This window comes from Quercus suber, unplaced genomic scaffold, assembly GCF_002906115.3.
Source record: "Quercus suber isolate HL8 unplaced genomic scaffold, Cork oak 2.0 scaffold_629, whole genome shotgun sequence".
Classification (NCBI taxonomy): Eukaryota; Viridiplantae; Streptophyta; class Magnoliopsida; order Fagales; family Fagaceae; genus Quercus; species Quercus suber.
The window spans coordinates 414,656-429,866 of NW_027070071.1; the positions used below are offsets into that span (position 1 = coordinate 414,656).

Sequence of the window (15,211 nt, forward strand, 5' to 3'; positions counted from 1 at the left end):
AAAAAACCAATTTTTATTAAAATAGATTAGGATTAATTTGGTTAAGGTTTAATTAATTTTCCTACATTCATTCAAGTCCCTATGGGTTCAACCTCGTTCTTGTCAAACTATATTTCAGTACGGTTTGTTCACTTGCGAGTACTTTAAAATTTCACAACAATTATTTTGCTAAGATTTATATAAGAAAAATTGATTTGAAATATTACATATCTTGATCAAATTCAATTGTCTTAGCTACAGTTGAAATAAAGTGCAATAAAAGATAAAAGAAAATTTAATAATATTTATATTAAAAAATTATACTGTTAAATTAGACTTGTGGGTGACACTAGGGTGATGTTTGTGTATGAATGTGCTTTTAGTTTCTCATTCATTTTAGGGAGTTGCTACCAACCATGGCCAGTTAGTTTTCTAAGTTGTGATTAGTTACCTGTAGGTTTAATGTTTTTTCCCCCAAATTTAGCTAAGAAAGTCCTAAGAGCTCATAAGCTGAAATGGAAAATAAAAAGATGTCTTTAACCAAAAGATATAGACTCAAAAGTTTAGTTACATGTGGATAAAGTGTTAGACACCCCCACAATGCTCATCTTTTGATAGTACCTTATTTTGAATACAATCCTATAACTCACTGTTTGAAAAGTAACTTAAACATTTGGCATTTGGATTTTTGAAAAAGGTTTATTGTGAAGCTATTTTGAAAGTAAACATGCTCCAATCACATATTTGTTCAATTTTGAATTAAATACGGCTAACCTTTCTTATTTAGAAAGAATTGCGAGCTTAGTTTTAAAATAAAATTTCCAATGTAATTTGTCATGCAAAAAGGAAAAAAGTCCATGAGCCCGTTTTGTTTAAGCCATGAACTAGCACCATTTTCATAAAATCACTTTGGAAATGTAATTTTTTTATTTATTTATTATAAATGATGGTTATTTATTTATTTATTTTTTTTTTTTATTTGGTTCTTCTATGACTAAATTAAATAAAACTGTGTTTGGAATCTAAAAAGAAGAAGAAGTTTGAGGGTTCATTTATAAGCTAAGGTGTTAGGCACTCATCCATAATTAGTACCTAATTTTGATTATTTATTGAAAATATGTGTAACGCGATATAACAAAATACTTGCCCAGTCTTGAGATATGTCTCATAATTATTTGGTGGCACATGCAACAAATAGGTATCAAAGTTTTGGCCATCTCAACACAGTCTTTTAGCATATTGTTTAAAATTCAGTCTTGTACTTTTTCTTTTCGTTTTCTAGATCGGTTTTTATTTGGCATTTTCTAGTAACTGTATGGTGAATAATTTATATATATATATATATATATATATTANTTAAAAAATTATACTGTTAAATTAGTGAAAATAATTAGGTATTTTCATGGTATCTATATTTTAATATTTTCGAGTGGATGGGATGATAAATTTATAGAACAGAACAAAAAATTTGCTCATACATATTATGAGCATTAGGGCCAAAGCACATAGTATGTGTGAGCATGTGCTTTGATTCCCTCTTTTTTTTTTTTTTTTTTTTTTTTTTTTTTTTTTGTTTATTTGTTAAAATGATAATGCACTATAAATTAATTAGCCAAAGTAGGAATTGTTATGATTGAAAGCCTTAAAGAGTATAGACCATAGGCAGCAAAATTCAAAATAACATAGAGTTCAGCAAAGGGGGTGGGAATTTAAACAACAAAATCCGCAGATAATGAGCACCCCCTTTAGCAAGGGTGTTTGCACATCGATTCACTTCCAGATATACATGGTCTACCTTGATTCGTTGAAATTGGCCGAGAAGGAATCTGCAATCATTTAGAAGTGAGGAATAAGCTCTGTTAGAGGCGTTCTAGTTTGAATTCTTGTCCATATATATAGTTTTTGGCACCAATTTTGTGTCCTTGGTTCAAGGCATTAACGATCTTCGTTTTACTTGTTCTTGATACTATTGGAAAGCTTGTGTAACATTCTTTTTAAAGGTACCTGTAGACATCAAAATTTTTATGATGTATCCACAACCGTCCAATTGATTATGATCAAGTATCTTTAAGCAAATTAATTTTCAATTGATGATATGGACAATTAGCAAAGGAAATCAAGTCATGTGGAAACATCAAATGAAGAAAGCCATGAAGCAATGTCAGAAGAAAAGACTCATATGAAAGGTTCTTATTAAATGAAAAACCATATTACATTCATAATTCATAATTAACTCTCAATAAATGCCGAGAGAAAATTCCAAATCAAATGCTATTGAGTTGCCTATAAATAGAGGCTTCACATATGAGAAAAGGATACAAAAATAGAGAGAAAAACCCTACTGACACTGCCAAAATAGAGAGTCATCTTTAAGTCCAAAAGAGAACCCTTACTCCCTCATAATCAAGCTCATTCCTACTTCTTCAAATCAAAGTAGCTAGGGATTTTCCTTCAATTTTGTTCGAGATCAAGCCAATGGCCCTCAACTTCAAATCAAATACATCTAATCACTCATTCAACTTGAAGACATCAAGGCACAATTCAAGATCAAGCTTCATAGCCCTTTGAATAGTAAAGCTTCTTAGAGATCGGATCGAGGGAGTTTTATTGTATTCTTTCATTATAAAGAGTTACAGAGGATTGTACTCACATATATACAAATCAATATAAATTGATAATTGGTTACACTATTTCATGACCATATGATTTATCTTTTTATGAATTTTGTGTGTACAGTGCCAACTTTTTGTTATTTTGTGCCACGATAAAAAAGTTATTCAGTTGAGAAGTGGAGTCGTTTAAATTCAAAATTTTCAATTTTTTTTTTTCTTGTCATCCTTGTTGCAAGCATTTTCCAACAATTTGGGGAACATCCAGCAGAGCTTTTTGTTTCAGAGCATAAAGAAACATGCTTAGTTTACTTAGTGCCAACCTTTTGGGTCACCCAAGAGCCAAGAGTAATTTGTGAAAAATTTATGTGCAAAGTGAGCACGTCAAGCTTATTTTGAATCATTCACCTTGGGTTTTGCATGATTTTTCCACTTATGGGGGGGGGGGGGGGGAGGGGCACAACAAAATTTACAGATAATGAGCAACCCCTTTGGCAAGGGCGTTTGCACACCAATTCACTTCTAGATATACATGGTTTATCTTGATTCACTGAAATTGGCTGAGAAGGAATCTGCCGTCATTTAGAAGTGAGGAATAAGCTCTGTTAGAGGCATTCAAGTTTGAATTCTTGCCCTTATATATAGTTTTTGGTACCAATTTTGTGTACTTGGTTCAAGGCATTAACGATCTCTGTTTTGCTTGTCTTGATACCATTGGAAAGCTTGTGTAACATTCTTTTTAAAGGTACCAACTTTTTATTACTTTGTGCTATGATTAAAAAGTTATTCAGTTGAGAAGTGGGGTGGTTCAAATGCAAAACTTTCAATGTATTTTTTTCTCGCCATCCTTGATGCAAGAATTTTCCAACAATGTGGGGAACATTTAGCGGAGCCTTTTGTTTCAGAGCATAAAGAAACATGCTGAGTTTACTTAGTACCAACTTTTTGGGTCACCCATGAGTAATTTGTGACAAATTTATGTGCTAAGTGGGCACGTCAAGCTTATTTTGAACCATTCACCTTGGATTTCACATGATTCTTTCCACTTATGTGAACTCTATACCAACCAAGCACAATATCAGGCGCCGAATGATTCTGGTAGATGATTGTTGAGGACTCTTTTTTTGGCCCACATGGCATTACTTCATTGGCAACCCATGCCACATCAACATATTATTGATTTTTTGGGTAAATCTCTTTAAAACCCAAAATAATCTCATATCTCATTCAACTACATGGATTGGGCTCACATGGCCCGCGAGATCCTTACTTCAAGAGGCGGATTCATGGTCCACATTTCCTCTTTTCTAATTAGGATCATAACCCCACGACATCATCAACATCAACATATGGATCGGGCTTAAGCAATGAATCAAAGCTCACGGCCCATATTACCTCTCTTACACTCATGGCAAACAGCTTTTTCAACAAGAGCCCATATTTACACAAAATGACAACAAAACCCAAGGTACGTCATCTCATCTTCGGCTTATAATCCAAACTCATAAGTCTCTTTGGGGAAACTTTGGGAGTCATGGTTTGGAGGGCCAAGAGGTATGTTCAGTAAAACTCTAGCGGTTTAAAGTTGATAAAAGAGACATGTTGCTTGGTGTGTCTTCTCCAACTCCCTGAACTCTGACGAGTCCGTGTGTAGCGAGTAACATATGGTAAGCATCTCTTATCATATAACACTTTAGATGATAAAATTTCCCATTGTTCTTTTCCTAAAACTTAACTTTCATTATATGACAAATACTTAATATCTCCAGCCATCTAACTGCTGAGAAAATAACTGTTAATTCAATCCCTAGCTATTGCTATACAAATTTAGAAATTTCATTATATTATTCTACATAAACTACATTACTACTTTTAGCTAAAATTCAACTCAAACACATGGCTTAATCTGATTGGCTATCTTTAATCTCCAACTATATACAAAATATTCATGATACCTCTAATACTTAGCTGCTGTCTGCCATAATCAGACTATATATTTCTTTGCCAGTTACCAGAGCAGAGTATTAAATGATCTTCTTGCTCACCAAAATTAAGTCACAACACAATGAGACCTTAACTAGATCTCTAAAACTTCATTAACTTTCAACCAATCCTTCTATTACTTGCTAAAAATGCGTTGTAATGGAACTTTAGACCAAAAACACAAACACCCAAAAAAGGAAACATTTCCAACTGAACCCCAATAGTGTGCTCAACACTTGACACTTGGCTAGAATTGATATCATCAGCCTTTTAATGCTCAGATCCTATTAGCCTAACATCTGACCTCATCTGCTTCTGCCCCAAGCAATAGCTGTCTTATGACAGCTGGGATAGCCTTTTTAGAATAGCTATGATAGCTGACCCAGCAGCCTGAGCATTATTGATTTTTTCACATTTAGCTAAAACCAAAACCAACTAAAGAAACTACATTTCTCTTGCTAAAATACTTTCCTTTTCTGCTACTCTTTCCCCAACAGCTCTTACCTGAAACAACAAGAACGCCTTAAACCTAAACATACCATTTTTGGCCAAATCTTAAGATGGATTTTCTGAAGATTCATTGCTGATTAGGACAAATTTTGGCTGAGATTATTTGCTAATACCCCCTTAAACTCAGCTAAATAGAACTTTTCATCAACACCTCAAAGGGGGGACAAATGGAAAAGAAAAACTCTCTCACAAATTTCTCTATTCTCTCTCTCTCTAATAATCTTCTTAAGCTCTGAATGAAGTTCTGAGCTTCTAAGTTTTTTAGTTTCTAAATCAGGAACTAAACTCTTCAGCCCTTAGCTCATAAATGCCCTTCATAAGCCTTCATACATCCTTCAGCAGAAAATCCCAACAGTAAATTCCAGCAACATTGCTAAACACACTACAACATTATTACCCCTCTTATACTCATTCTCTCACTTTCTATATTAAGAAAATACACCTATCTTACTGCTCCTATCTCCAAATACCTAAACACATCTCCATACTCTTCTCTTACAAAATCTTGCCTCTTGAAAAGCAATCTCCACAACTTCCCCAGTAGTTGTAATCTCATATTTTTACTATCTTTAACCTCTATATCTCTCATATTTCCATATATAATACATATTACAAATGTTACATCCCACAAAACATTTATATCTTTTACCATCTCCACACTTCTCAAGAGATATTAAACACTCGTACTAAAAGCCCTTCTCATGGAAGGCATAAACTTCTAATGCTAAAGCTCTTTTCCTAGAAGCCATCAAGATCTCATATTAAAGCCCTTCTCTTAGAAGGCATAAATACTCCATGCAAAAGCCTTTCTCATGGAAGGTAACACTATTCATAACTTCACAACAACTAAAAGAGCATTGTCAAGGGGAAAACTCATTTAAGTGCATGATAAGAAGGGGCAAGCTTAGCTAGCCCCTACACATAGCTGGACATACTCTCTCTCCCTCTAGTTGCACCTATTTTCCCCCCTCAATCTTGAAGTTATCATGGCAAATTGCCTCTCTACTGCTGGGGTCACTCTGCTGGGATATTATCAACTCACAAAAACTGTACAGCTGGAGCTACAAACCATACAAAAATAAGTAACTCTACTTCCATATTTTTAAATTTACATCATTGAATACATGATTACTTCACATTTAAACACATATTACTTTATTCCAACTACTATTATAATTATTAACCAAGGTTTAAACTCATTTAAATGCATGATAAGAGGGGCAAGCTTAACTAGCCTCTACCGCTGGCATTCTGCTGGAATCCTATCAGCTCACTGATGCTACATAGCTGGAGCTATAAACCATATGAAGATAAGTGACTTTACTTCCATATCTTTAAATTTACATCATTGAGTACATGATTATTTTACCTCTAAATAAATACTACTTTATTTCAACTGTTATTACAACTACTAATCAAAGCTATTATATCAAACACATATTACATATTTATTCAACCATTATCGTGATTCTTAGACTTTGGCTTTAATGGTTTTGTAGGCTTAAAAGTACACCGGTAGCTGTTGGACCACGTGGCCCAATGTTGAGTTTCGGACGTAACTCCTTAAATGAACCCGGTCTAGCAAGGTCACCCCTCCAAAGGACCACACGTGGCTGAGCAACCGAAAAAGGCCCCCAAACAATGATTGCTGCAGACATTGTAACAGCGAAACCGAAGATGTGCTCCATGCATTGCGGTCGTGCCCATGTTTATCTCAGGTCTGGTCCCAAGATAGCACGTGGAATTATAATACCAGACCGTAATTCTTGAGTTTTCGAGACTTGGTAGAGAACATCATAGAGACAGGGACCGATTTGAACCTCTTTGCTACAACAGTTTGGGAAATCTGGTATCACAGAAACGCCATTAGAACAAGCGGGAAGCAACTACCAATCCAGCATGTTTTTATGGAAGTGCAGAAAGCCAGAGCATCTTTTGTTCGAACCATTCCTCTGCATCCACCTGATCTGACATCTTGGAGTGCTCCTTGGCCTATATGGAAGCCACCTCCATGATCGAAAATCAAAGTTAATTTTGATGGGTTAGTGTTTAGAGAGAGTAAACTTACCGGTGTGGGAGTCATTGTCTGAAATGGGGAGGGCAGTGTGGTAGCTTCCATGGCAGAGAGCTTTCATTTGCCTTTTTCAGTTACTGCCGTGGAGGTGATAGCAGCAAAGAAGGCACTTCAGCTCACCAAAGACCTTGGACTATCATCGATTATTCTTAAAGGTGACTCGAAGATTGCTATTGATGGTTTGAAGAGCAAAGATATTTCACTAGCCGAGTATGGACATTTGCTAGATGAAGCCAAGGAGATAGCAGCTCAGCTGGAAGTTGTTAAGTTCAATTACATGCAAAGACAGGCCAACAAGTCAGCCCACAACATTACTAGACATGCGAGACATGTTAGCGAGTTTTTAGTGTAGATGGAGGATGTTCCTCCACACTTTTTTTTCTGTAATTCAAGCCGATTCAGCTTACCTTCAATAAAATTACAGTGTTCTTTCTTATAAAAAAAAAAAAAAAATTCTATGCTGCACACTTTTTCTTTTATTATATGTACATACAATTCCTACTTAAGTTTAACTGTTAATATGAAATTATTTATTAAAAAAAAACTGTAAATATGAAATATGATAGTGAATTTATTTTTTATTTATTTTTATATAAAAAAAAAGGGATATTGCACTAGTTAATATATATGTTAAAATAGTAGCTGAACTATTGAGACTAGATAAATGTGATATAAAACTAAAGGTAGAGCTAAGATTTTTTTTTTTTTAATTTTATTTATTTATTTTTACTTTAGAGTTAAAAATAATTTTACTAACATATATATATATATATATATATATTATTTCAGACTAATATGTACGATAATTAAATGCCACTCATCTGAATATTAAGTGGAATTTTTTAAACATTTGAATAAGTTGTGTTGTAACTTTTCATCGTCAAGATTTCATTTATAATTCTCATATAATGATTTTTGGTAATTAGGTCAACGTCAAGTATAGGTACAACTTATATTGGTTTTAGTTAAGTTCATAAAATAATCAAAGTATAACAAATTTGAACCACATAGTAATCGAATATTTATACATCACATTGAAATTGAATTTAGACAGTGACATCCACAATTTGAAGTCTTGGTGACATGTGTATATATGAGGACTTGTGGGTGACACTAGGGTGATGTTTGTGTATGAATGTGCTTTTAGTTTCTCATTCATTTTAGGGAGTTGCTACCAACCATGGCCAGTTAGTTTTCTAAGTTGTGATTAGTTACCTGTAGGTTTAATGTTTTTTCCCCCAAATTTAGCTAAGAAAGTCCTAAGAGCTCATAAGCTGAAATGGAAAATAAAAAGATGTCTTTAACCAAAAGATATAGACTCAAAAGTTTAGTTACATGTGGATAAAGTGTTATATAAATAGATACAATATGATTAGAATATATGATAACTAAATAATAATGCTTACTTTTTATTGTTAGTCAACATACTAATGAGTTTCTTTTCAGTTTAGGTGGAATTCATTCTCAGTCTCAAAAAAAAAAAAAGGTGGAATTCATTCTAAAATTCTTTATTTGAAAACATAAAATTTTATCAATTAAATTAATTGGAATACATTATATAAGATATATATTTAAGAAAATAAGATTTATTTGCTAGAAAATTAGATGTCGGTTGAGATGGATAGAAAGCCATTCACTAATTTGTATATTACCAATCGGTAGTGAGGTTGATTGCTGAATTTTATACTTTGTTGGGAATGAGATTAAAAAAATTAAGCCCAAAAAGGTAGTGAGGCTGGTTTGCGCTAGGTTTTGTAGGATGGCCCAAAAAGGTAATCGGGTCTATGAGCCCAAAACCGCTCCGATGATGCAGATGGTTCATGAGTTGAGTCACGTTAACTGGTCCGAGTCGTTGTACTAAAACCCCTCAAACGCAAAACCTTTGAAAATCCTCATAAGCCTGTCTGTCATTGTTCTGCTTCCAATTCCAAAACCAAAGCCCCAAAGCAAAACCATTTCTTCTTCTTCTTCTTCAACTATTATAGGGATATGTCTGTTTCCTTCTCTTCCCTGAAAAAATTTCTCTTTTCTGTAGTCTTCTTCTCTCTCACTCTGTGAATGTCTTTCTCTTTGTATTATTTTGGTTTTGAAGTAATGGGTTATTGTTGCAGAACCTTTATTGGAACCAAAGGGCAACTGAGTTGTGGAGAAGCACAAATTTTGTGAGGGGTATTGCTGTTAAAGCAGGCCCAAAGAGAATATTTTGAAGTCTCAAATAGAGAAGATAATTTGTAAGTGTAATCCTGATTATATTCTTCTCAAGCGAGCCAGATGGTGTATTGAGATTATTTGCAACTGCTTCTAAGAATGAAACCCAAAAAATGCCATTAATTGTGTAACTTGTGTTAATGCTATCGATGGGGACTGTTTGAAGCCTAAGATAGTAAGATTGTAGGTATGAGGTCTTGGCTTTTCATGGTGTCAGTAGCATGTTTATTAAAAAAGGCTGTTGAAGGGGAAGCTAGCTCTGTTCGTTATAAATATGGCATAAGATCGGTTGAAGCCTTGAAGGCTTGTAAGTTGTAACTGAAGCTTTGCTTGAAGTGATATTTATTTGCTTATTTTCTTAATAAGCTTCAGCCAGCTAGGGTGGCCTCACTTTGGCTATGTGAAATAATTATACATGAGAACTTCTATTTTTCAATTTATGGGGTTGGTTCTGTTACGGCATAAGCCTTTGTGACTTTTCTGACACTTTAAAAAAGCTATAATATGCTAGATGTAACACATACTGAAATACTCAGAAGAGAATATAAGTATTTTTTTAATTAAATTATTTATTTTCATACTGCTAATTTGATAGAGGTATTGATTTTAAGTAAAAATATGCAGGCCGTAACGTTATTCTTTCTGAGTCTGGATCGCTTCAAGTAATTAATGATCGTGTTACAATTGCTCGATCCATAGAGCTTTCAGATGCAATTGAGAATGGAGGAGCAATGCTAATCCAAGAGGTCATTCATGGTTGCTAGATAATTCTCTCCCCTGTTGTTGTATTGATGTTTCTCAAGACAAAAGCAATCATAGATATGTAAATCTTCATATCCTGCTTGCAGGTTGCAACTAAAATGAACAATTTGGCTGGTGACGGTACAACTACTGCAACTGTTTTGGCTCGAGCAATGATCAAATCTGGGATGCTGGCAGTTGCTTTCGGGGGTAACCGGGTTTCTTTGATTAAAGGAATGGATAAGACTGAAAGAATTGGTCAAGGTCTTGAAGAAGAAAAGTGTGCCAGTAAAAGGAAGAGATGATATAAAAGGTATTTCTTTCCTTTGCATTTTGTTAATTAAAAGCAGAGTCAGAAATATTTAGAGCATGTCTTGTGAATTAGGTTTGTGCCCCTCTTTGCACTTTTTCTTAATTAAAAAAATATAATTACTTGTCAAAAACAAAATCTTGAAACTGTATTTTGCCACATTGCAGCTGTGGCCACAATTTCTTCTGGAAATGATGAATTTTTTGGGAACTTAATTGCTGAAGCTATAGAAAAGATTGGCCCCGATGAGTCATCTTCATCATTTGAGACCTCTGTAATAATAGAAGAAGGAGTGAAGGTAGGTCATTAAAGATGATTTTTAATTGAAAAGATTCATGACCATCTCAAAGAAAGGAAAACTTAATTAGAAAGGAAAGAAAATGGGTCAGAAAGTAATTTGAAGTGAACCATAATTTTAGAATGAAAATAAACTTTATAAACCAGCAATGAACTAATTACCCCACTGTTTGTTTTTTTTTTTGAAAATAAACGGACTAAAGAAAACCAGCATCGAGGTTATAGTATCAATCTATTGAAAGTTCATTCCTTCTTAAGGCACAGATAGATAAAACTCATAAAAGATTGTACCCAGTTCAGAAAGCTCCCAATTCTGTGCAGTCATGACGCAAATTGATGCAATTGAAAAATTGTTGTATTCATTCCTCAGCTGACAAGTAGATACTACAACTTTTAATCATGTTAATTAGTATTTATTTTCATTTCTACATTTTAGCAACAGAATGTATCATAAACTGAACAAGGACTAGGTGCATATAACTGACACCACCCTTTGGCCACCATCAAAACCAAGGCCTAACACAACCCCAAACTTCCACAACAAGCCCTAAACCACTACCTCTGGCTTAGATCTGACACCTACAGCCTCGGATTTGCCACCTCCACAACCCCGAAACACCACCCTTTGGCCACCACTTTTTTTCTAATCCAAATCCCTCCTTTTTTTTTGTCAAATCTTTCCGCTTGTGTGCCAGTTTTTGTAGTGGCAAATTGTGGTGGTTCTTGGCTGCTGGAGATGGTGGTGTGGTTGTGCGTTGGCAGGAGTGAGAGAGGAAGAAGCAGAAGAAGATAAAGTAGAAAAGAAAAAGAAAATAAATATCAAATAAAAAATAAAATGTTTTTTTATAGTAAATTTTACTTTAAGAAGAATAATGTGTGAAGCACTTGACAACATTTTCCTCCCATTGTGCCATCAGAAGAAAGACGGAAGGAGCAATTTGGCAGTTTCCCAAACTTCTGCAGTTAAAACTTGATATTAGAACATCAGAGGTCTGTTTAATTTTGACCTAAAGTTGGAGGGGTCTTTTTGCATTTTTTCCCTTTATCTCTGATTCCTAGTTTTTTTTCCCTCTATTCCCTTTCTTTTAATTCTATTAGATATTTTTGGACAGATTGACAAGGGTTACATGTCACCCCATTTCATTACAAACCATGACAAATCTATAGTGGAGTTAGAAAATGCCAAAGTCCAAGTAACTGATCAGAAGATTTCAACTGTCAAAGAAATTGTTCCTTTACTAGAAAAGACTACTCAACTGAGTGTCCCACTGCTAGTCATTGCAGAGGATATCTCCAGGCAAGTACTGGAAACACTAGTAGTGAACAAAATGCAAGGTTTATTAAATGTTGCTGTTGTCAAATGTCCAGGATTTTCAGAAGGAAAGAAAGCTCTTTTGCAAGATCTTGCACTTATGACAGGTCAAATTATGTACTGCATGTCAAACTTTATTTGCTTAATTATTCAATTTTTCCATGACATATGTCAATAATAAGATAATGTTTATTCTGAATCAGTGGTTGTTTTGATGTTAAGAATCTAACATGACTATGACCTGCTTTTCATTCACTAAATTTATTAATTTGTTACTTTGCGACACATTTCAACTCATTCCCACCTAGCATTATATTAATATCTTTACGTCTCAAAATGATGAGATAGTTCGCTTTGCAGCCAGATGTCCACTCACATTTTTTATTTCCTAGTTTGCTGGCCCTCATAGTCGTGTAAAGAACCTCAGTGCGAGTTATGATAGTGGTTAATTCAAATCGAGCTCTCAAATATCTAATAATTGATGTAGAAAAGTAGTGAATTTTTAGAATTCATATAAAAAAAAAAAAAAAAATGTAAAGTGGGTACTATTGTGATGTTTCTTTTTTTCAGGATCTTAATGTAGGCCCCTTCTATGGATTTGCTTTTCCTGTTAAATACATAATTTGGTAAAACTCAAGCTATTTTGTGGCCCTAAGTTGTGGGAACTTTTGTGCCAAAATGTTGTTCAAATGCATTTATTTAACCTATTTGTTATCAACTATTAATCTCTGATGCTTGTTGGGAATGAGAGAATGGAGACAAAATCTTAGTTCATTCAGATTTTCAAAACACTCTTACCCTGTATTTTTTGGTAAAAAAGGGAATATAGAGATTTCAGAAAATGTGACTTTCTTTTCCAGCCCTGTTGGGTTCAATAACTTTTATAGGTTTGATCATTTGGTGCATCTTCTAAATAACATTCAAAAGGACAATACATCTGTACATATTACATGTAAACACTACACATGCCCTCTCTGTCACTACATCTTTTTCTTTATGTGACTGTAAGCTGTGGATAGAAACATATCTCAAACGTCACGATCCGCATTTTTCTGATCTTCGGAAATATAAACATTGTAATCATTTATGTTTCCGGGGGCCATATTGCATTTTTCATATAATTGTATTTCTTTATGATGAGATTTCTATTTCAGCTTCAGTTTCTCATTGAGATAATTTTATTGTCATTAGGCGCTGATTTTCTCTCTGGAGATTTGGGTCTGATGCTTGAAACTGCAACTTCAGATCAGCTTGGCACTGAACGAAAAGTTACCATAACCAGCAATACAATGACCATTGTTGCTGACCCTACTACTAAAGCTGAAATACAGGCAAGAATTTTGCAAATCAAGAAGGATCTGGCTAAAACAGATAATGCATCCTTGTCAAGAAAGCTCTCTGAAAGAATTGCTAAATTCTCTGGCGGTGTGGCTGTGATTAAGGTCTGCAATTTAAAAAAGTCCTATTTCTTAATGATTGTTAATGAAATCTTGTATAACAGCTTTCTTCGTCCTGGATGCTGGCTTTAATCAATATCTATCTTGTCAAAAGCGAACAAGGCTTTTCCAGAGAGAGAGAGAGAGAGAGAGAGAGAGAGAGAGAACAAGGATTTATCTTTGTTTTTTGTGTAAATTTTGAAACTAAAATTTTTTTGTTGATTATGACGAAAACCTTTGGTCATAATTGTTTTACCTTTCCTTTTATTTATCTTTCTTTTATTTTAGGTAGGAGCACACACTGAGGTGGAGCTTGTAGATCGGAAACTCAGAATTGAAGATGCAAAAACGCCACATTTGTTGCCATGGATGAAGGAATAGTCCCTGGTGGTGATGCTACGTAGAATTCGATGGAAGATCTACATGAGCAGAGTGGTGCAGATATTGTGGCAAAGGTGTCGTATCTCCCTCCTCCCCTTCTCTCTGTGTCTGATTTTTCCTTTGTTTATAGTCAGAGTGAGATCAGTGTTAATCAAATAATGAGGCGTACTTGAGTGCAAAGGCCTCCAAAGCAATGTATTGAATTCCATTCTGGAGACTGTTCTAGATTGACAATTAGAACAGAATATTCTAGTACCGGTGTGTTTCAGTGTACTGTTTCGTGATTATACACCGGATATATATACACACATGTACATAATTTATATGTTTATAATTTCAAATTTCATTATATCTAATTAACCAAAACAAAATTTAAAATATGATATGGGAATAAAATAGGTCAAATAATGACTTTTGTGTTCAAAGTTTTGAAAAAATCCTACACAATCCGGAATATCTCAGAATAGGCCGGAATTCAGAGACCGTAATAACTACAATTTGCCCGGTACACTGGAATAGTCTGGAACAACTCGGAATTTAGACCGAAACAGAACAAAGGGTTATGTGCACTGGATTAAGGACCGAAATGGAATATTCCGGCCGGAACGGAACGGAATTTAAAACATTGCTCTGAAGCCTTGCACCTTATAGAAGTAAAACGCATTATGTAAAAATTAATATTGTAAATTTTAAAAATCAAACAATATGACTATCAATTGATGTTGATCATATAATTTTTTTTTATAAGAGCTAATCATATAAAAATTAAACCTAGCATTTTATACAATGCCCTATAAAATTCAAACAAAGATGTAGAAGTTATTAGTTATCACTAAACAAATATTAAAAATACTATTTTTTCACAACCAAGCACATTTTCACAGTATCCAAACCTCTTCAAACGAAACAAAATTCATCAAGGGTTGCCCAAAAATGCCTTTATAGAAAACCGTTCCACCAAAAAAAAAAAAATGCTAATAACAATAATAATTAGTTAAAAACAAGGTGGAGTGGGTTTTGGGTGAGAGGATGTAGTCCGTCCAAAAAAAAGAGAGTGGGGATGAGATTCAAGAGAGATGAAGCCAACCCACACCAAAAAAAAAAAAAAACTGATGCTGGGAGCACAACCAAATTACTATGGAATTTATTGGATTAATTTAGACTTTCCTTTATCTCATCTCTAGGCTCTAGCTTAGAGTTTTATGGGACATGATCTTTTATTGAAGCTCTGTAAAAAGGCTACTGATGATTTTTTTTTTTTAAGCGAATTACTTTTTAATAAAATTTTCTTCTTTATCTATATTTTTTAATTACTATGGAATTCTTTTTTTTTTTTTTTTTTTTTTTTTTAAATCCTTGCATTATTGTAAT

At 34.0% G+C, this 15,211-nt stretch overlaps 1 pseudogene; it reads left to right on the forward strand.

The window, feature by feature from the left end:
• The first annotated feature begins 7,198 nt into the window (after positions 1-7,198).
• On the forward strand, positions 7,199-14,253 carry LOC111990277 (chaperonin 60 subunit alpha 2, chloroplastic-like; annotated as a pseudogene).
• The last annotated feature ends 958 nt before the right edge of the window (positions 14,254-15,211 follow it).